This window comes from Dipodomys spectabilis, unplaced genomic scaffold, assembly GCF_019054845.1.
Source record: "Dipodomys spectabilis isolate Male_0828 unplaced genomic scaffold, ASM1905484v1 ptg000210l, whole genome shotgun sequence".
In the NCBI taxonomy this organism is placed as follows: domain Eukaryota; kingdom Metazoa; phylum Chordata; class Mammalia; order Rodentia; family Heteromyidae; genus Dipodomys; species Dipodomys spectabilis.
In genome coordinates, this window is record NW_024870887.1 from 513,237 (window position 1) to 536,999 (window position 23,763).

General features: G+C 46.0%; 1 protein-coding gene across 3 annotated transcripts in view; it reads left to right on the top strand.

Annotated features, from left to right (window-relative positions):
- Positions 1-4,761: 4,761 nt before the first annotated feature.
- Klhl29 (kelch like family member 29) overlaps positions 4,762-23,763 on the top strand; it is a 294,244-nt gene continuing 275,242 nt past the window's right edge. For all 3 annotated transcript variants that reach the window (XM_042696802.1, XM_042696804.1, XM_042696803.1), the window contains exon 1: positions 4,762-4,985. The gene's annotated coding sequence lies outside the window, so the exon portion shown is untranslated. The remainder of the gene's footprint in view (positions 4,986-23,763) is intronic.

The window sequence follows — 23,763 nt, forward strand, 5'->3', positions numbered from 1 at the left end:
TCTTGCTGCCAGACACCTGGGACCCATAACCCTGGGGCATCTTTCCCCCATAATTGAACACTAAGATTTCTTGATAACACCTTCCTAACCTAATTCTTTGTCAAGAACAAGAGTCAAGTTGCCTCAACCCCTTTGTGTGTGTGAGGGGGTGGGGGGAGGGAGAAATAAGCAGAGTGAAAATGATCAAAGTAGAAACCAGTTTATACCACCTTTGTATTTGTGACAATCCCTGGTGCAAGGCTGAGCCCAAAGGAAGTTTTCCATAAATGGCTGATTTACGTGATTGGCATGTACTTTTGTGATACAACACAGAGTGTCCCCTCCCCTGTGAAAATTCAACTGCTGTGACTTCTTCCTGTTTTAATCAACATCGTGGGGCTGAAATGCTGGACCTATTATAGGTGCTTAATGGGCTTTTATGGATTGATTAACCACTGGAGGGACAGTGGGTTGGGTAGGATTTATTAATGTTTTTGACGCCAAATGGTGGTTTTAGTGGAGCATAGCATTAGAAAAACAAGTTGTGTTAGAAACACAAAACCCCAACCAGCACAGAGGCTGGCAGCCGCTCTTGTTTCTACTCACTATGTTCCTGGAAACAGATGTCCTGTCGAACTTGAGGGTTCTAATGAGGCTTCTACTCTTCCAAGTGACCCGTGTGTTCATGCTTGCCCCTCTGCCATGTGAGTAACTCTACTCTAAAACCCATGTTCAGTTCTGGGTCCAAGACTTGCTGCTGCTAAAGGCAAAAGCAATGTCATCCATTCTACTGTATCCTCCACAAGGGGAAGGTGCTGGGAAAATGACAAAAGACATTGCATTCAGATGTTGTGTGTGGTGAGGACACAGGCTTTGGAAGAAACCAGGCTCAAATTCCAGCTCTGCCACCTGCTCACTGCTTGGCTGCACCCCTCCCTAGGATTCTCTCTAGGGGGTTGATAATATCTGTTCCACAGGTTGCTGTGATTGAGAAGATATCCAGCAGCACTTGGATATGCTTCCCCTGCAGTAGCCACTAAGTAAATTAAGGGGTGAAGTCTGTCTTGGCACACTGGGGCTGGGTGGCACCCCTGGGCAGTGCTGACATGGCTGCCTCCAGATGATAGGCCTTCTAGCACAAAGCCTTTGTCTGCCTGACCGCACAAAGAATGGTCTATGCTCAAAGCAGGAACACAGGTTCTGGAGAGGGCTGGTCTACTTCTCCATGACCTATGAGATCACTCTTTCATAACCCATCATCTTGGCATGTACATATTCATTCTGATTTCAGGGCTCAGTTTGGGACTCAAGTGAGGGAGGGCTGGCTTTTGGGGTGCACTCCACAGAACTGATACCAGACTTCCTAGAGAAATCTTTTACCATGGTGAAGAGGCTCCCATGTGCAACAACCAAGCTCCATACAGTACACAAAGAGATGCATGCCAACCATGGTGTACAGCCCATAGAACACAGAGTAGGGTAGTGAGTAACTCAGAAGAGATCCAGGCTCCAGCAAGATATTCAACCCAGGTCTGGTTGATATCACTAAGCCCTAAGTACTCTTGAATAAACTGCAATGCTTCAGTGGAACAAAGTTCACATATAGACCAGAACAGACCTTTAATGAATAGCAGTGTTCACACCAAACCAGGTGGGCAAAACTCTAGGGAAGACTGAAGACCAGGTTTCAGGCATCAGAAATCCTATTTCCATCCAGACTCAGGGTGGGAAGCGGGTAGGGTGAGGCTTACTGTGATTCTAATTCACACAGCTTGTCTTGTTCTCCCTGAGAAGCTGACACCTCTGGTGCGCAGATATCAAGCTCTAAACCTGGAGATTTTGCAACATTCCAGACCCTGTACCCTTGGCAACCCCTCAGCCAAAGGAAGTCCTCCTCTGCAACAGAATCCCACACCTTCTCTGATAATGTCAGCAGGGCAACTGGAAGTAGCCCAGGAAGGATTCTTGGAGTGTATATTTTCCTCTTCCTCTTCCTCTCTTGCTAGGGGAAGTGCTCTACCACTTGAGCTACACATACTCCTAGCCCCTTTTGCTACAGTAATTTTTCAAATAGGATCTTGTTCCACCAGTTACCAGATTACAGTCTGCTAATCCTCCTACCTCAGCTTCCCAGGTAACTGAGATTACAGGGGTGCACTACCACAACCAACTCGTTCGTGGAGATAGAATCTCACTAGCTTTTTGCCTGGGCTGGCCTGGAACCATAATGCTATCTCTACCTCCCAAATTACTGGGATTACAGGTATGAACCACAATGCCTGGCTCTATTTTCTTCTTTGATTTCAGGCTCATTCAGCCATTCTGCATGCCTCAAATGGCCAGATCTTAACCTAAGCCAGACCCTGCAAACATTGGCCACAGTTCTGTAAGCTTACCGCTGTCAGGGAAGCTGCTCAGAATATGAGGGGAAGGCAGTTCTTACACAGCCATTGTTGGGATATCTATGCAGATCATCTCAAAAGGATGGCTTCCTACAGGACTGATCCATGCCTCTGGCTTTGTTCTTTCTCTTTTCATTGAGTTACCTACGTATTTATTTTAACTCCCAAATAATCCCTGCCTTTCCATTTTACTATCTACACTCTCTTCCAGCGCTTCTCAGTCACCTTTGCATGAATTTAGTATTCAAACCACATCAATAGCTCACCTTCCGGTGATGCTCCTTCCCCTCCCCCACTCCTTCCCGGTCCCTCTTTGAGGCTCTTCCATCACTCTTAAGGTCTCACCAGTTTCCCTGGCCGTCCTGTCATCCAGGGTGGATTTCTCCCTGAAGAGCTCTGCTCTGACCAGGATACCATCCCCCCACTTCTTACACGAAAACTCCACAGTGTCTTTCTGTTTTTGTTTTTTTTCTCTCTCTCTCTCTCTCCAGAAAATGTAGTTACACTAACACCAATGGGCTATTTCCCTGGGGTCTTCATTCCCTTTCGCTGACAGCATCCTGCTACCCTCAGTAGATTATTATTATTTATTATTTATCAGTCACAGCACTGTAACTGTGCTTTCTACAAGATATTAAAGAAGACAACCTCTGCACTGAATTCGCAGCCAAGGAGAGCAGAGCTCTAGATCAGACATCACAGGGAACTGAAGGAAAGGGGTTCACTCACCAAGACCTCCCTCTGCCCAGAGGACGGGGCCGGATGGGTTAGCTGGCAAAGCCCCCCCCCCCCCCCCCCGCTCCCCTCCCCTGGCCCACCTTGGGCCCCAGAGGGAGCAACTCCCTACCCAACTGCATTCCCTCACCACAGGCCTCAGTGTTGGGGCCCGGGTGCAAGGGGATAAAAGGAGAGTGGGAGGAGGAGGAGGCCCACCAGCCTGGGTCTTCGGTCTGGGAGAAGGAGGCGAGAGGGGAAGGGGGAGGAGAAGAGCTCGTTCCTCTGAACGTTAAAGGCCAGGTAGGAGGAGGTAGAGGAGGAAGGAGAGAGGTCAGGGAATTAAAACAAGACCTAGACAGTTAGTAGGGGGAGGAAGCGCAATGCAAGAATGAAATGTTCTGGCAAATTGGGAAAACTCACTAGCGTGGCCACAGGCCTCCAGCCAAACTTTCCTCTTAGGGTTGAAGCTGCAGGCGTCCGGGGGGAGCAGGCAGAGCGCGGGGAGGGGCAGGGAAGCCCGCGCGGACACAGAGCCGGCTGCGGTGAAGGGAGGGTGGCAGCGTGGGAGAGGAGCTAGTGTGGCCCGAGTGGCCCCAGGGGGGTGGGTGCGAGCTGGAAAGTTCCAGTACGCCGAGGAGGAGCTGGGAGCCAGGGCCGACGGCGGCGGGCGGGGGGCAGGACTGGCGGCCCGGCCGCCCGGGTCCTCCGGAGCCACAGACCGTCGCGGCTCCTTCTGGTGGCTGGAGTGTCACAAGGAGAGCGGAAGCTGAAAGACGGCTGGACTTTTCTTTCACAAACTTTTCTAGCACTTTCCTCAGGTGTGGAGAATACTCGGAGCTCGCCCGGGTCGCGGTCCTCCAAACCCCGGCCGGCGGGGCCCAGCAGCCAGGGCCACGCGTTCGAGCAGTGTACCGGGCGCGGCGGCGGAGCCAGGCCAGCCTGGAGCCACTGCAGGGGGACGGAGGCGGCGGACGGACCGACGGACGGACCGGCGGACACACCCGCTGGCACCTCGCCCCGGCCTGGCGCGCCGCGGCCCCGGGGATCCCTCGGGCGCGAGGGGCGGCGAGCCGTGCTGGGCCGGGGGCGCCCCGCCTCCCCCTCCCTCCGCCCCGCCCACTCGGGCGCCCGTGATTGGCTCCGCCCGCCCCTGGCTGCGCGCCGAATCCCGCCTCCCTCGCAGCTAAAGCAGACGGTACCCGGAGCGGAGCGAGCCAGAAGGGAGCATGGTCCCCGCGCCGCGGCCGCGCCAGCCCCCGCGCCGCCGCCGCCGCCGCCGTCCCCGCCACCGCGGATCTAGTCGCAGCTCCAGCCCCGGCCCCGGCTCCGGCTCCGCAGCGCCCGTCCGCAGCTCCGGCGATTGCCGCGCGTGAGCGCAGCCTTCCCCCCCCCCCCAACCTTCCCCATTCCCCCGCCCGGGAGCCCCGAGCCCGGAGCCCGGAGCCAGCTCCAGCCCCGCGGCCGCCGCGGCTGTGGGGAGAGGGCGGGGGCGATGCTGCCGGAGCCGCCGCCGCCGCCGCCGCCTCGATGAGAACCGCGCCGCACCGCGCATAGCCGCACAGGCTGACAGGCAGAAGGACTGACTTCCCTCTCCCGGGCATCCTCCCTGGGCTGCCGGGAGGCGGCGGCGGCGGCCGAGGAGGAGGAGGAGGAGGAGGAGGAGAAGGAGGGGAAGGAGGAGGAGGAGGAAGAGGAGGAGGAGGGAGAGAAGGCGGAGAACAGAAACGCGAGGAGCTGGACCTGGATCCATTTCTCCCGGCCAGGACGCGAGCGGCCCCCGCCCCCGCCACCCGCCGGCGCCGTCCCCTATTCATCAGCCCTCCTGCGCCCACCCGCGACCCCGGGCTCTGCGCGCGTCGGGCCGGGGCCGGAGCGACGCGGCCGCAGGTAAGAGCCGAGCGCGGCTGGGTTGGGAGGGAGGGGTGTCCTGGGATGCGGCGCGGGGCCCCCGGGTCCTGGGGGTGCTCGCGCCGGGCCCGGCTTAGGGAGCGGGGCCCTGGAGCCCGGAATGCTGGGCTCCGCTCTCGCGGCGGCGGCGGCGGCTGGAGCCTCCCGCGTCTGGACTCACCAGCATGCCGGAGCCCTTGCGCCTGCGCCGCTCCAGGGGTTAAAAAAGGGAGGGGGAGGGAGAAGGAGAAAAACTTCCTGCCCCCGAGCGTGTAGGTAAGGGGCTGCCCGGGGTGGGGGGGGGGGGGCACCGTTGCGGTGATGGTGGGGGGTGCTTCCAGCCCGGGCAGCCCTGGGGCTGGGCCCGGCAGCGCGCAGCGCACCCCTCTTCAGGCCACCTCCCCCTGCACAGCCTAGGGCCCCGGCTGGGCTGGGGGCCAGGCGGCACCGGAGGGGGGAGGTGGAGAGGGGCTGAACCCCGGGCGGGCCGCGCGCCTCGGTGCCAGGGGAAGCCAGGTAAGGGGCTCTGCCCCGTCTTATCCTCAGACCCTACATTGGGGGGTGGGGGGGAACTGGGTTTCCTCACTTGATCCTAAGTAACTTTCGAGGTAGAAGAGCTTGGAAACCGTGGAGAAAGGAACAGAGATCTTGTTCTCCCCCCCCCCCACCCCTGCCTGCTTCCCTTGACACCTCGTGGGGGCCGGCGCGTTGGGGAGGGCGAGGAGCGGCGAGCTTCGGGGGGAGGGCGAAGGGCGAGGGGGTGGTGTCGGTGGGGAGGGAGGGGTTGTTTATGTGTGGGGTAGCGGACCCGGATTCGCGTCGTGTGGCGGTGTGGACGCGCGCCCAGGTTGCCGCCGCTGGGGGGTGGGGGGAGGTACGAGGTGGCGACGGTGGACTCAAACGTCCGGGTCTGCGTGGCCTGGAGCCGACCCAGAGCGCCAGGGTTATCTGCGGTCGTGCGCGGGTGCCCGCGCTGGGCAGCGTCCGCTCCGGGCGGGCCCCGGGGGAGAGGCGTGCTCGCCCGGGGCCGGAGCGCGGAGCGGGGAGCCGGGGGTGAGGTCCCAGGCAGCTCCCGGGGCAGGGAAGGCGGGGACCGCACTGCCTGCCTGCGGCTAGCCGTGTGGACCGAGGGGTGGGGGGGGAGGGGGTGGCGGCGGAGAGCCAGTTTCAGATGCCAGGGTCCGCGTGCTGAGAAGCCAGTTGTGGTCCTGGGGCTCTGGGATCGAAGGCAGAAGCGGTGGTCAGTTGTCAGGTGCCTCTCGCGTGTGTCCCGGAGGACCTGGTGATGAGCGGGAGGAGCCGCCGCCGCTGCCATCTACGCCGCTCGGCGTCTCCTCTCTCCCCTGCGATGCTCGCGCCACGGCGCGCCCCGGGCGACTCGTGGACGCAGGTATTTATGTAGCATTGGGCGATACCGCTTCGTCGCCGCCGGAGGGACTGGACGTGGAGGACGCCCAGCCGCCCGCTGCACCGGAAAGTTCCACTGGTCAGCCCCGGGACGCTCAGGCTCCGCCGCTGCGGGCTTTCCAAGCCCGTCTTCGGCTGAGCCACGCAGGGATTCGGACTCTTCTTGCAGGGACAGATCTGTCCTGGTTACAGCTGTATTTACCCTAATTTCAGTCTCTTTAAAGTCATGCGTCTAGTCACTACAGAGTGTTTTCCCCTAGCCGTGTGGTCTGACTGCTTAACTCAGCCTGGGTAGGACGGATTTGAGAAATTCTTTCCGTGTAGGATGAATGGCAACCGATTTAATTAGCCTATTTTATTCCTGACTTTTTTTTTAATTAAGGAAGGACGTTTGTAAAGGTGACTTTTAAATTTTTTTACTGGGGGGGGTGGGTTAAACACTTTTCTAGATTGTTCATCCCAACAGAAGAAATATGTCCAGTGAGCGCAGGTGAATATCGTAAGGGCTGGTTGTGCTGGCAGTTCATTAGTCACACAGCCTATAGGTAAAGAACTGTGTGCCTACAGAAGACCTGGTCTCTGTCCCATACATTGTTCTGGAGTACTTTTGATTTATCACCTTGCTTCAGATCAGGGAATTACTAGCATGTGTGCCCTTAAACCCTGTACAAATTTAATGACCTTTAAATTAGTTTATAGGATGATGCAATTTTAATAACTTTTGTGCATGAGCATCTTATAACCCATATTTGTTCATGATTAAGAAAAACGTTTTCTTCTGTTCAATCTTTCCCATTTTTAGGACAGTTATAGAGATTCACAGGTCTCCAACTTTCATTTGCAAGCCACAGTAACCAACGAAATACCTAGAGTTTTACCGAAATAAAATATCCTATGGTAGCCATGGTAACAAATAGATTAAGGGTTATTGGTTTTCATATGTATGTGGTAGTGGGGGGTGGGGACCTGGTGTTGTGACTCTTTAATTATATTTCTAATGAGTGGTGGTCATGATTCAGGCACTCCATGTGGAGATAAGCTAGACCAGAATTCAGTTTTGTGAGAGGCTTATTGGAACAAAGACTAGTTGGGCTCAAGAGAAGGACTTCCAGTAAATACACACACACACACACACACACACACACACACACACACACTCACACACACATATACCAGAAAACAAATGGATAAAAAACCCTTTTTGATTTGTTGATTTTTTTCAAGTAGGTGAAAATTGAGTCAGTCCCTTTAAGATTAGAAAATATATTTTGCTTATAAGCTATTACCAAAGCAACCTTTAAATTCAGTCCCTGTTTTCTAGGAATAAACACATTAGAAGTGTGGCTGTTGGTGTAGATGGAGTGTCACAGTTTGTTATCAACACCTGTCAGTCTAAGTGAGGCATATCATTAGTCTATTCAAATCTTGCCTATTTCAATATTCATGCATTTCCATGGTGATCCATTCGTTTCTGTTTACTTAGTCAACCTTATAAATCTTTGGCATGAATTTCAGTTGTGCCATCTTTTTTTTGTCTTTTGTTTTATCAATTGATTTGTCTGCAAATCATGACGAGTTTAAAATACTTCCTTCCTTCCTCCCGCTAGTTTCCAAAAGTTTACACTATTTCTAATGACGCAGATATAAAGGAGTTAATTTTTTCCCTGATAACACCATCAATGCTAATGTGGTTGTATAGCATCTCATTTGATGTGTGTATGTGTGTGCGTGCATGTGTGCGTGAATGAATTACTTGTTTTTTACCTCCTTCCTCCTCTTCGTGTAGGCTTACTGTAAAACCATCTGATTTATGACCTAGAGATATCAGTTCAATCCCACAGAATTGACTAAAGTTTTTCCTTTCTTTTTCTTTTTGTTTTTAACCTTCTTCTCTTGGCTTCATTATGGCTTAAGGATTCTTTGTGTCTTCAGCTGTATCTAGCTTGGAAAGACTTCAAGTCTGTATATTTGAGTGGGTTAGTCTTTCTAGGATCTTTTAGCTAAAGCCAGGAAGTCTTAGAACATTAGAGGATTTTTTTCCCTCCAAATAGAATATACATTTAGTCATGGCACATAGTGTCTCTAGAATCATAGTAATATTCTAAGTCTTGGAACAGGCAGATATACTTAATTTTGTTCATCCACTTTTAACTGCTTTCTAATGGTACGATCCCATACTAAACATGACCTTGTATATTTCAGAAATATCAAGGCAAGCATTAGTGCGCTACTGATTTACTAGGATCGGGCAAGTAATTGGACCACTTAAGTTCAAAGTCAGAAGGAGAATTGGAATTAAAACCAACCTTGTGAGTCTGTAATCAGTCAACTAAGCGCCTACTTGAGGGTGGGATGAGGAGGAAGCATTGTGAATAAGAAATCCAACCCTTGGCTCTCCTGAATGAAGATAAACCAAAGCATTTAGGGAACAAGGAATCTTTTTGTAAACAGATAAGTCAGGCCTTTTTTTTAGTAGCTTGCACTATGTACAAACACACACACATGTATATAAACATATATGTAAACATAAATGTTTAGAAAATGGAGAATATTCCAACCTCTGCATAAGATAGCCACTTATAGCTAGGCCCTGCTGGCTTATGCCTGCAATTCTAGCTACTCAGGAGGCTAGATCTGAGAATGGTAGGTAGAAGCAGCCAAGGTAGGAAAGTCCATGAGACTCATTTCCAAATAAACCACCAAAAAGCCAGAAATGGAGGTGTTGCTTATGTGATAGAGCATCCCAGTCTTGAGCAAAAAAGCTAAGGGACATCACTGAGGCACTAAGTTCAAGCCCTAGACCTGGCACAGAAAGAAAAAGAAAGAAAGGGAAAGGAAGGGATCGGAATCACTGCCCAGGCTCTAGTTAAGCCTATTTTTTGTGTTTGTTTGTTTTTTTTTAAAGCCATTTATTGTTGCTTATTTAAAAAAAAAAAGCTAGGATCATCTTTTAAAATGCTAAAACATCAGGTAACAATTGCCTGGAAAGAATTTAATATTTACAGTTGATTTTACTAAAGAAAATAGTTTTAATAAATTTAGTTAAGAAAAAGTACGTTGAAATCATTTACCTGAACCTTGGATCAGAAATGCTGGGGAAAAGAACCATTCTGAAATCAATCTCTGTAGTTGTTCCTACAGCAGCTACACAGGGCCTCTCTGAAAGTCGGAGGTAGGAACGGCAGCGAGCCCTGTCTTCAGGGACTCGTGGAGAATTGATGATCATCAAAAATCCAGGCAGAATTCCTCCTGAAATGGACTTCACTGTTTGAGGACCTTTCCACCTTTGAGATGGGAAAAAGGAAGAAGAGCTCTCATTTCCTGTGAGGCAGAGGAGCTTCGTGAAACCGGAATGGTTCCGAGACTGTGCTGCAGCTGTCTGCTGAATGACTCAGAACCTGAAATAAGAACCCCAGGAGCATGGGTGCGGCTGGGGATCTGGTGTGGGTGAAAAGGACAGCTCCCCAGACATTTAAAAACTACCACTGACCCCACAGGTGTCTATTTTATAGTTTATTTTACAATTTATTTTTATGGAGGTTGGCAAAGTTTAAATAATTGATCAATTTGAGATACATACATAGTACCTACATACATCCTTAAATACATGTGCGTACACATCTGTGCATGAGAATAGATGCACACATATATTCTACCACTTCCTTTTAAAATTGTGATATAAAACAATAACATAGGATTTGCCATTCTTTCTATTTTTATGTGTATACTTTAGTGGTATGAATATTTATGTTGCTGTGCAAAACTTTTTTGTCTTCTGATTCTGAAACACTGCTGTTTAAACTGACTCCTTTTCTCCTCTAGCTTGGTTTCTGTTTCAGTAAGTGCGACTGCTTTGGATACCTCATGGAAGTGGAATCACACAGCGTTTGTCTTTTGTGACTGACTTCACTTCAGAGTTGAAGGTTCATTACCTCAGTTACATGTGGCAGGATTTCCTTCCTTTTGGAAGTTGAATAATACTTTGAGTGTATATACCACATTTTGTTTATCCATTCATCTGTTGAGGGACATTTGGATTGCCTCTACCTCTTAGCTGTTGTGGTAATGCTGCTATAAATCTGAGCGTGCAAATGTCTCTTCAAGATATTGTTTTTCGTTTTTGTGGTATATAACCACTAATACTTCTGGGTTTATAACCCAGAAGTGAAATCGTTGTATTCTGACACTTTTAATGCCAACAAATGTAGGTCTTCTGTTTTAAGAGACATGGTGGGAGGCAAACATAATAATGTCAAATAATGAATGCAGTGGATGTTACTGACATTTGTTCTTCCTTTTCTGTGTGTGCATTGACTCGCAAGTCCATCCAATCTCTTGTGCTTCAATCTCTTTGTTTTAGGGCTTTGCGTGAGTTAGACTGGGTGACAGCAGAGGCTTCATATCCAAGTTGAAGCCCAATCTCTGTGCAACCTTGGAAAGATCCTTCAGCTCACTCCACTTCCTTTTTATGAAAATGGGAGGAGTAATAGCAGCTGTGTAGGGTGGAAGTAAGGCCTAGCAGAAGAAACCCGTAAAACATGCATCACAGAGGACTTTGCAAAGCAGAGCTGGGGAGAATAGGTGTAGAGAAGTAGCAACAGCAGCCCAGAGTGCTCAGAAACCATGGACACCTAGCCTGCCAAATGTTAATCATAAACATTTTAACGGTACATCAGGGCCTGTATGTATGCTGTAACCTGAGAGCCTCATTATTGCTACTTAGTCTGAAAACCATGGGAGATTTGCATCACAATTTCAATAGTTAAAAGTACTCTTCATTGCTTTTGGTGTATGAACTTTTAATTCCATTTTTAGTATCATAATTTTAGAGTTGTTGTGGAATTTAGAGGTCAGCTAGTTACCTATTATGCAATCACCAAACCTTTATCAAGCCCCAATAATATAATAATAATAGTTTCCATTTATGGCTGCCCACTGTATTTTAATACTTTACATATATTATCTCTAATCCTCATATCAACACTTCGAAGTAGGGATTATCCATACTTTACAAACGAAAATCAGACTCATAGGTAATCAACTGGCCCAAGGCCACAAAGCTAGCATACTATACATCTGGGTATGAACAAACACAGACCCGTCATCTCCGGTTGTGTGTCTGTGTGTCTGTGTGTCTGTGCATGTGTCTGTGTCCGTGAGGCATGTCTTATTTTTCTCATACTTCAGACTAAATTTCAGTACATCTGGGCCATTGCTCACTGCCTGTGATATACTAGATATTTCATTGCTCATGTTAATTAAATTTTTATATAAAATAATTCTATTGGAGGGAAGATGAATTTACAAAGAATAACCAGGTCCCACCAACATTCACTGTTGGACTTAGGCTTTGGATTGGCCCATCTATTTCCGTTTACTCTGGTTTCTGGAAGACTAATGAGAAAAAACTTGTAGATGCCTGAATGACATCTCTTTCGATTGTGAACACACAGAGCAGGAAGGAAGGAAGGAAGGAAAGAAGGAAGGAAGGATTAGGTATACATTCAAGGCTAAGAATAAGATTTGCCTCAAAATATTTTTGTCCAGAGACAGAATCGGTGATAAACATCAGAGTTTACCTTTCAGACTTTCTTTTCACTCAGTGGTTGTTTAGTTACATGCACAGGGGTTTGTCATTGTGTGGAATTTCAGATGCTATAGTTCATTCTATATCTATTAAACATGCATTGATGATTTCTAAGTAATCTAAATGGAATCTTCTAGGATTTATGGCTTGAGACTTTGAAGACTAATTTTCTCTTGGAGCTACATCATTCCAGTGATAACTTGGGATCTTTCTGGCACTTCTGAGAGTCGACACAATGTCTGTCTTTCATAGCACACTTACAGAGTTCTTAAATTTGTAGTATTTCAAAAAAGTATTGTTTTAAAAGAAAAATAAAACACCTACAAATTACATAGACAGCTATGAAAGGGCAGTAACACTGTATTTTCCAACATCTTCTCTCCTATTTTTACTCTTTATATTAGTTTTTTTCTGCAGACAGTAGAGGGTGTGAACAGAGCCTGGAGCACACACCACAGAAATACTGTTTGCTCCCTATTTTAACCCTTGCAATGCAGGTTCAGTCAGACACTGCAGAGCAGAAGGGCTTTGGATTACAGTGCTTGAGATCCATCCAGCCTGTGAGGAAGCCATTCCACAGCAAGTGCTGGAGGAGGATTGGCCACTGATGCCTGGCCTGTCTGTTCCTGGACTGATGCAGCCCTGTCCTGTGTGCCTGCCTGTATGGTGGGCTCCCCCCCCCCCCCCCATCCCCTTCCTCCTTGGCTTGTTTCTACAGGAAAGGCAAAATCAGAGCAAGGCTTTCTTTTTCTTAAGACATCCCATTTTGAGGAATGAGGTGGTAAGGGAAGGGCATTCGAAAGGACTCTGTTTTGTGAGAAGCAAATGCTCGTCACAGGCCTAGGTTAACTTAGAGAATCAACACTTGCCAAGCATTTTGTTTAGCAACATTAAGAAATGGTAAGGTTTGGAAACTTGAATTCCAAATAAGAAACCATCTTACCTTTCTCTTTGTGTGTGTGTGTGCGTGCGCGCGTGTGTGTGCATGTATGTGGGGCAATACTGAGCCCTGGGTGCTGTTTTGCTCAAAGCTGGCACTCTTAACACTTGAGTCACAGCTCTACTTCTGACTTTTTTTCCCTTTCTCTTTTGCCTTTTCTTTTTTAAAAATCTTCCCCCCATAGGCACTTGCTTTTGGATCACAACTGCAGCTGAACTTGGCTTCCCGTGGAAACTTCATGATAAATATTCAGCTCTGGAACTTGTAAATGAGATGTGGAGAAGGCTCTGTGGAAGGAGCGGTTCCTTTTTTGTGGTAGCTCCTCTGCAGCTTGCCTTGTGACACGGGTAGTATTATTCCCTCCCCACCTCCCTTTGGTCAGTTGTGGGGCTTGAACTCTGGGCCTAGGCACTATCCCTGAGCTCTTCAGCTCAAGGCTAGCACTCTACCACTTGAGCCACAGTGCTGCTTCCAGTTTTCTGGTGGTTGGAGGTAAGAGCCTCACGGACTTTCCTGCCTGGGCTGCCTTTGCACTGCAGTCCTCAGATCTCTGCCTCCTGAGTAGCTAAGATTACAAGTGTGAGCCACTAGTGCCTAGCTGTTAATCCCATTTCATGGATGAGTTACAGAGACAGAGAGCATGTGTCCAAGGTCAGATCAACAAATGTGGATGATGAATATAAGGTGTACAAGCCTGTCATCCAACTGCCTGCCACGGAGAAGGGAGAAAGCCAAGATGCCCTTTTCTATAAAATATAAATTGCCATTCACTCCATGTTAACTCAGTCTAATTTATTACCACAGGTGACATACTACATTGAGGTCCAGCTAATTTTCCTTTAAAATCTGACATTAATTCAAAGAAACAGAGACCAACTAGTATGATTTCAAGCACCTTCATGCTTAAACTTATTGCCATCTTTGTAAACTGAGCAAAAGTTTGATTCTGAGTTTACCTCTGAGGCTTAGGTCCAAGGGCCTCCTTTTCTTTGTCCTCAGAAGGCTCCCAGACATGCACTCACTTTGACTATATGAGGACTGAATCTTTGAGCATTGTGTAAGTTCCTTTTGTGACACTGTTAGGACACAGCCAGCAAATGCCTTGTTCTCTGAGAACAAGTGGTTATTTGGGACTTATCTCAGGGGTCATGGTGCTGGAGGGCACAGGCTATCTTTGTCTTTTAGCCCTGGGCCTGGCATATGTACTATTCTGGAGAGTGTGGAGGAAATCCATGGACAATGATTGGTCCAGTACAGGTCTTTTTAGGAAATGCTAACAGTCCAGAGTGAGGAGAATGGGGTCATAATCATGGCTGTGGCCATTTGCCCAGTGGTCCACACAACTGCTACCATTCATTGACCAGTCTCTTCAAGTCACTGGAAAGGAGTAGAAAATGATGTTAATCCCAGCATGATCATAGGCCGATGCCAGTCTGGAATAACCAATTAGAAACAATTGCATTTAATATTGCCTTGGCATCCAAGAGTATAGTCCACAGTTCCTCTCACTGAACAAGGCAGAGACCACTGTGAGCTACACTTGTAGATGTCCCCTCAAGACAGTTGCATATGAGGGGAGCAGTGGTCAAGACAAGCACAGTGAGGACCACATTTCAGTTATTTGATTAATTGAAAATATAAGCAAAAAACAAGAACCTCGACCCTCTATCACTAACAGACATAGAGAGCCAGATGGAAACCTTGATACAGTCGTCAAAGCATAGACTCTGTTCATTGAAGTCAGCTTTGACATTGCACCGGTGGGCTGGTTGGTCTAGTTTTGCAATGCTCAATATGGCAGGGACAACTGCTGCGTATTTTCTACCTAGAACATGACTGCCAGTTTGGGCAGCTAGAAGGAGGGTTGTGTGTTCAGCTTCTATATGTATTCCCAGTTGGTCTCCATAATGTTGAGTTGCGTGAAAGCCACAGGGTGAGCTCCTCATGTCTCCACCTATATCCATCTTGAGGACATATTGTTATAAGACAGTCCTGTTTCGTCTTCTTGAGTGTGCATAGGTTATTTTACATTGAATTAACTTACTTGGTTTATGTAAAGAAATATAAGATGACCTTGCTTAGAAACCAGAATTAGGTTTTCTAAGGAAAAAAAAATCAAGGGCTATGTAATTTGGGAAGTGCCACATTTGGGAGCTGGGCTGGGTAGACTAGGAGTTTGCATATAGCAGCATCTGGCTATCCTAGCGAAGATCCTTCTGCAAGTGCAGTGCTGTAATCTATTTGGTCCATGCTGTTCCAACCAGATTTAATCATCAAAACTGGAATAATATTCAAGCTGTGAAAAGACCATAGTTCTTGCTGAAACCTTGATATGCCACAGGGACACACCATAGCTTCTCAGTGCACCAACCCACATAATATCCTTAGAAAAGGAGTCCCAGGACTGTTTCACGTGGTGTGAAGAAACTGTCCTTTTCCACAGCCAAATGGCACTAAGATTTGACATTTTCTCTCTGGCCCAGAAGAAAAAAATGATTTTCATGGACACTGTATTTCAGGGAAGTCACTTGTTTGACTTCTGTACAGTTGTCACTTCTCATGACAGGGATATTTCTTCACTGGGCCCAGGTGTCTGACCAGTTCTACTCTGGCACATTTGGGCAGAAGTCAAGCTATGCAAGGGATGGTGTTCTTTGGAGGGAGAGGATATGGCTGGGAGACCTGGAAGGCACTGGGGAATGGGACAGGCTGGAAAGTTGCTGACAGACCTGCGTGTAGAAAGCAGATAATATTGCGGCCTGAAATCAAAGACTGGCCACTCAGGTCAACTGCATCCTAGCTCAAGGGCTACAGCCTAGGTTCTAGAGCAGGGCTGTATTGAGCCCCTTTATTGTTCCTCTGATGCCTTCCTTGCCATGGCCCTGCTCCAGTTTCTACTTTAGGAATCTAAGGCTTTCATCCATTCTGAAGAAACCACAAAGAGCCATTTTTGGTTCATGAGGATCCCTGGTGAGGCTGCAGGAGTGGGTAGGCACTCAACTGTGTAGTCACAGTTCAAGAGATGTAACTTTCTCTGCTTTTTTAATTTCTAATTTGCTTTCCAGAGTGTTTTTGATTCCTGGAATGGACAGCTGGGCTGGATCTAGTCTCCTTGATTTTAGGAGAAAGGAGAAGCAGGTGCCTGCCTGGCCCTTGCTGCTGGGACATGGACTACCAAGGTGGGGATGAGACCCGGGGAGGAAGGAAGGAGTGTTCTCTGGGGACTGAGCCTGTGACAGGAGGGAGGACAGGACTTGGTTCTTACATCGTTGAAGTTCAATTAAAATGTTCAATAATGGGCCACCTGACTTAAGAATGGCAAGAAGGCAGGCAAAGTGTAATTCCAGCATGTTCTAATTTGGAGGCAGGAGTTTAAAACCAACCTGGTAAAAGTTAACATGACCCTAGCTGAAAAAGAAAATACAAATAGAAGGGCTAGGGGCATAACTTAAATGGCAAAGCATTTATTTGCCTGGGACACACAAGGACCTGGATTAAATTAATCAAATTAAAACAAAACACTGCAAAGAATTCAAATAGACATTTCTCCAAAGGCAATATACCAATGACTATTAAGCACATGAAAAGATGTTCAGTATCACTAATTATTAGGGAAGGCTAAGCCAAAACCATTATGAGATACTACTTCATATCTAAGATCATTACAAAACAAAAGGAAAAAAAAAAAGACGAGAAAAGGAAAATCTCCAGTATAAGTAAGCATGTGGAGAAACCAGAGTCCTTGAGTGCTGCTCGTAGATAGATTATAATGGCTTCTCGAAATTATCATATGATTCAGCTGTTCCACTTCTGAGCATATACCCAAAAAAGCAAAAGCTTGGATCGGAACCTGTTATTTACTTACCAATGTGATGCAGGATAGCAGTATTCCTAGTAGCCAAAAGGTGGAAGCAGTTCATCAATGGATAAGTGATGCACCAGTACACACAATGGAACGTAACCCAGCCTTCAAAAGGAAGGAAACCCTCCATATATGAACCTTGAAGACATGAAAACAGTCATGAGTGAGATACCACAGTCACAAACAAATGAATACTATAAGATTCCTCTTCCCTGAGACAGAGTAGACAAGTTTCAAGGGATATGGGGAGGAGCTAGTATTTAATGGAGACAGTGTTTCCATCTGGCAAAGATAAAAAACTTTCTGGAGATGTTGGTGATGGTTATACAACAGTGTGAGCATACTGTACTGAACCTCACATTTTAAAAAGTGGCTAAGGAGCTGGGCACCAGTAGCTCATGCCTGTAATCTTAGCTACTCAGGAGGCTGAGATCTGAGGATTTTGGTTCAAAGCCAGCTCAGGCAGGAAAGTCCATGAGACTCATTTCTAATTAACCACCAGAAAACCAGAAGTGATGCTGTGTCAAACTGATAGAGCACTAGCCTTGAGTAAAAGGGTAAGGGGCAATGCCCAGGCCCTGAGTTCAAGCCCCATGACCTACACCAAAAAAAAAAAAAAAGGCCAAGATAGTAAATGTATAGTCAGTGTATTTTAGTACAACAAAAATGATTAGATTTCCAAATGTATTCCCAACTGATTCTTTTAATACATTCTTTTCAAAATTCATGTAGGGGAAAATTGTGTTCTTTTAATTTTTACTAGGAAACTTACTGTGTATGTACCTCACCCTGTCTGGGTATCATTTATTTACTTGTTTATTTTATTATTTATTTATGCAATAATAGTTGAGGTAATATAATAAAATTCACAGATGTAAGTATTCAGTTCATTGAGTCGCTATAATTGCATGTCCCTGTTTAGCAGTCATCTCAAACACAATGGAAAGCATTTTCATCATTCTAGATTATTACCCTTTCTTCTCTCTGATCACTTTCTTTATTTGACTTATTGGACTGGCAGCTCATCCAGAGGTAAAGGCATTTTGTTGATTGTCAGACAAGACACTTGTGTTACAGCTGAGCAGACTTCTCTCCTGAAGGCTGTCCTGCAGAAAGCTCAGTCACAATTAGGCGGCTGCTTGGTGACTTTGCTCTGGGGTCAGGAAGTCAGCTGACAGTCTTACAGGTTGGCATCCCTGAGCTGTAACGGCCTTTGTATTCAACTCTTTACCCCAGCTCACATGGTCATCTGCAGACTGGCCAGATATGAAGCACAGAGTACTCTGTCTCTTCTAAGCAGGTAATTATATGGCCAATTCCTAGCTTAGCTTCTCCTTTTGTGCCTTACAGCCTCTGGGCTGATTGACATGGAACTGAAGACAACTCACCTCCACAAGTCAGGGCCTGACATGTGCTGTCCACCCACCCACAGACGCAGGGAACCAGATAGAGAAAAAAGACCTCTTTTTTAAGAGACTTGCCTCTCTCTGAAGAGTTTGGATGCTGCCAGAAAGTCACTGCTGAGCAGAATGACTGCCGGTTAGCTCCAAGGAGTCTCTGGCTGAGTGGTTGAGGACATTCTCAATTCCCTTCTTTCCTTTTCCTTCCCTAGAAATCTCTGTTCAGATCCTGCCTGTCCTTTATAGCTTCCTAGGAGGCAGTGCCTCTCCCTGTGGGGGCTCCCTGACACCGGTTCCAGATGTAACCTTTTCACAGCTGCATGGAAACCCCTAACTGGCCTGATCTGACCCTGGGGGGAAAAGATCGCCTCACCTTTTGTTTATATTCCTTTGTTGATTTTTCCTCTAAGGATCTAGGCCAATGCTCCCAGCACATTTTACATTTTGGACTTGTGAGGTGAAGAGAAGGGGATGCCATTTCTAAAACCAGCCAGGCAAAGTCAGTGACAGAACTGAATCTCGACCAGCTTGCATATGGAAGAATGCCAGAAAAAATGGTGAGGGATTGTCTCCTGAGCATCCAACAGGGCCTCAAGCTGTCCTGAGTGGAAAAGTGCAAACTCCATAGAATTTTCTCTCTGATGTGTTGGTTAGTGTCACATGCAAATAGGGATGATTTCCTAAAACCTGTGACTTGATAAGGGAACCCTTCACCAGGGCGTGAAATGACTCTGCATCTGAATCCCAGCCAGGAAAGATAAAGGTTGCTCCATTTCCCACATACTGGCTGGCTAAGAGTCTTTTCCAGAATACTAACCTTGCCTTGATAAGTCCTTGGGGCTCCTGGTGAAATCTCAGTTTGTGTGTGTCTCCCACAACCGTTATGTGACTCTCTCTTTGCCTCAGTCTCAACTCCGTGTCTCCCACTCAGGTTCACATCTCGACCTCCCCTCACCCAGCCATGAGCTCTACAGCTTGGCTTGTCTGAGGGAGAACTTGCCCTGGGATGGACATTTGGGCACAGGGCTGGGGTTAGCATAAAAACCATTGTATTGGCCAAGTGACTCATCCTATTCTTCTAGCTACTCAGGAGGCTGAATTCTGTGGACTGTTATTTGAAGTCAGTCTGAGCAGGAAAATCTGTGAGTCTCTAATCTCAGTTAACCAGTAAAAAGTGTTGGTGTGGTTTGAGTGGTAGATCACCAGCCTTGAGCAACAAAGCTCAAGGATAGCACCCAGGTCCTGAATTTTAAGCCCAAAATACCAGCCCCCCCCCCCCAAAAACCCCCAGCAACAACAAAAAACAATGCCATTCTATTTATTCATCAGAAAACCATGGGAAAGAAACCACTCTTTGGGAAATTGGGAGCAAGATTTCTGAAGTGGCGTTATCATGTTTGGTCATTTGAGAGAATAGTTTTTAATCATGAAAGAAAAATGATTAGAAGAAATCAGAGACATAATTATATGTGACATCACGTATATAAAAACAAAAAGACAAAAGGCTGCAAATAATAGAACATAACAGTGCTCATGTTCCTACTTTTAACATTTTCCATGTTTTTAAAAATAATCACAATTTTTCATATTGGGAGAAATGAACAACTTACCCAGCCCAGGAACAAAACCTGTACAGATTAATCCCAACCAAAAGTCCAGATTAATCCCAACCAAAACGAAAGAACAGGCCACGGTGCTGGAGGGATTTCTAGGCAACCAGTTTTGAAAAAGGTTTCAGTAAAAATGTCCTCTTGATCAATCTCAGATTCTCCTTAAAAATTAATTCTCTCAGGATTTGTTCCACCTGGGCATTCTGTAAGAGCCAGGCCAGGTGAGGTACTGTCTTAAAGGTAACTAAAACGGGCTTCAAACCTTGGAAGCTCACCTCTGGGGAACACCATGAAGTAGTAACAAATAACTGTGCCCCCAAGTGGTCACATGTATCTGTAAATTACATCCAGCAAGAGGTTGCAATTAAGCAGCTCCTGGATGTCAGAGTTTGAAGTTTAATAATGAAAAGAATAACATACACAAAAAAATGAAGGACAAAGGAAGAAGCCCAAAGTGTGTGTGTGTGTGTGTGTGTGTGTGTGTGCGCGCGCGCGTGCTCGCGTGCGTGCGCGCGCGCGCGCGCGCGTGTGTGTTTGCAAAAGAGGCAAGAATCTTTTTGTTTACCTTCCTGGTGCCTGTGTGTATGTTTCCTTTTGCAGAACATCTGGCTTGAAGACATGAGTGGATGTGGCTGGTCTTCCCAAGAATCTGTAGACTTTGCCTCCTCTTTCTCAGGAGCATCCTCCATGCCTCTGCCTGCCTGCCTCTCTGCAGCAATAGCTCCATGATAGTGTCCTTGGCAGCCTGCCAGACGCTGTAAGCGTACAGAGAATTGTGTTTTAATAGAAGGCTTTACCTCTGATACAGATTTAAAATGAGGAAGAAACTTTCTGTTCCTCAGCCAGAGTGAAATGCATTTTGCTTCTTGTGAAATGCAGGTGATTACAAGCTCATCTTACATAATTTTATTATTTTCAATTGCTGCCTGTCAATCTCAGGTGATGGGTTCCTGGGAGCAGAAAGGAAGCAGATTCTGGGCGATGATTTTGGGGTGGGGGGGGAGTCACCCAGTCATTATCAAATCACACAGAAGTTTAGAAAGAAGAATAATTATCTTTGTGATTATGCTGTTGAAGATCATCAGAACTTGCTAAGTTAGACACACAGAAGTGAACTGAGGATTGTTTAATGACCTCTTAAAATATATGTTCAGTTTAACAAAGGGTTGATACTTGAGGTTAGAAAATACCGGTAAATCTAATGAAGGAATTCTCTTGATTAACCACATTTTCAGAAATCTCTGACACTGTTGAGGTGGTCTACTGTCACGCCCACAAGAGGGCATTTTCTCATCAACTACTGTAGAAAACAAGTCGTTTTCCAAAGAGAAGCTGGGGGGAAGGAGAGGGTTAAGCCAGAGGGAGAAGATGGGAGAGCAGCTTGTAATTGAGTTGTATGCCTGCTTCCGTTTAATACACTGTGTCCTGACCTGCTGGTGTGCATGCTGGTGCCACTGGCCAGGAATTCCGCTCTCTGTTTACTTGTTTTTAATGTCTTAGTTCCACAATGACTTGAGACCAATGGAATCCCTTGCAAATGTTGTTACCAAACACATGATACTACAGACTCATGTGTAGGTGACCCCATCAATGACTTCAGCACCAAATTTGATTTTATAACATTTTAAGACTGGCTAAAATCTGACAGCATAAAGAGTTCCAAGTTCCCTTTTTAGAAAAGTAATAAATATTGCTGGGCACTAGTAGCTCCTACCTGCAATACTAGCTACTTAGGAGGCTGAGTTGGAAAGGATTGAGGTTTGAGGCCAGCTGAAGCAGAAGGGTTTACAGAGACCCTTTTTCAACCAGTAGCTAGTTTCAGTGGTACATGCTTTGTCATCCAAGCTACATGGGAAGCTAAGATTAGGAGAACCTCAAAAGGGGAAAGAATTGTGTTTATCTGCCTAGCATTCTTCCCAGAAGACTGTGTGTGTGTGTGTGTGTGTGTGTGTCTCTCTCTCTCTCTCTCTCTCTCTCTCTCTCTCTCTTCAGGTCAACAGATGCAGAAAAGTGCAAGATTCCATCTCAGTGGAAGAAGCTTGGCATGGTAGCACATGTCTTTCATCACAGCTATGGTGGAAAGTGAAAAATAGGAATATCTCCATTCAAGTGCATACTAGGGAAGGAAGGGGGAAAAAAAGAGGTGTGCCTGCCTAGCAGTCACAAAGCACGGAGTTCTTACCCCAGGACCACGAAGACAAAAACTTATGTAGCATCCTCATTATAAAAGTAATGTTCTTGGGGGTGGGAAGGTGGCTCAGTGGTAGAGTGCTTGCCTTGCATGCATGAGGACCTGGGTTTGATTCCTCAGCACCACATAAGCAGAAAAAGCTGGAAGTAGTGCTGTGGCTCAAGTGGTAGAGCGTTAGCCTTGAGCTGAAGAGCTGAGGGACAGCACCCAAGCCCAGAGTTCAAGCCCCACTATTGACAAAAAAGAAAGAAAGAAAGAAAGAAAGAGGTAATGTTCTTTATGAAATTTTTAACAAAAAGAAAAACCATACACAATTTCATCACTGAGAGATTAGAAATGATTAACATTTTAGAATCTCCTTGTCCCCTTTAGCAGAATTAGGGTCATACTGTATAATACATACATGCTTGTGTATCTAAACATTTTTTTCCTCTTTTTTCCTTCTTGCTTTTTTCTCTTAATTTTCAATCAGTTCTCCTTTGTCATTACTCATTCAGAAACAGTATCTTAGAAGATATTTCATTGTATTCCATTACATTATATGTGTCATACTTTATTTAGACAATTCTGTTATTTGCTTCTATGAATAACACTGCAATAAGATATTGCTGAACAAATATCTGTGGGCTTTGGGGATTCTTTCTTTAGATGTGATTCCTGGAGCCGGCTCCTCCCTTGTATCAGAGAAGGAAACTCACTGAAGACATTGATCTCTGTTGCCATGTTGACCCCAGAAAGCCTGTGCTGTTTTACGCTCCCTTAAATAGAATGTGAACATCCATTTTATCTCACTCTTGCCTTTTACAATCTTTTAAAATTATACTCTGTTGAGTAGGGGAGAAATACAGTATCTTCACAGTTTCAATTTGTACTTTCTTGATTACCAGTGGATTAGAGCATTTATTTCTGTGTCTATCGACATTCTTGCCCTTTGCTTTGTTCTTCTGTTTATATTTGTCTTTTTTCTTATTGATTTATAAGAGCTCTTTATGCATAAGAGGATATTAACCTTTTGGTGTAATGTTGGAAATGTTTTACCCAGTTGTCATTGTCTTTTAAAAATTCATTTATGAGTTCCTAGGTGCACAGAAGCCGGCCTGCCTATTCATCTCCTTTTTCCACTTTGATGTTTCCTCTTGTTTTTATGCTTACAAAATCCTTCCCATTCCTAGCTTTAGATATCTGTTCATTTGCATTTTTTCTACTTGTTATATGATTCATCTTGCAGATCCAACATTTTATCTTTCTCTCTCATTTTGTTCTAAGATGTAAGAGGAATTTAACTTTTTCTTAATAGCAAATTCTTCTAGTTCTGTGGTCTGAACGATCTTTTTTTTTTTTTTTTTGCCCCTGCTTCTCACTAAATTCTTGTAGGCTAGAGTGTATTTTCAGGATATTTATTCCATTCTGTTCTAACCTAGTACAAATCATAGTTTTAATTAAGAATCCTTATTCTATGTTTTAAAATCTGGTAGTACAGATAGTCTCCACTGGTATTTTCCAGAATGTTTTTGGCTATTCTCTTACACTTCCTGTAGCCCAGTTGAACTTTGGAACCATTTTTGCCATGCTAAAAAAAATAGCTTGTTGAGTTTGCTTTACATGATGTCCGTCTGAATGAGATGATAGCTATAAATTGATTTATACAGAATTGACATCTTACCTACAATATTGAGTCTTCTTTCTCATTCAGGAATGTGCTCTTCCATTTACTCGCTCTGTTTATTTGAGTCTACTTTCATATCTCTTGGTAAACATCTGTGGTTTTCTTCATATGAGCT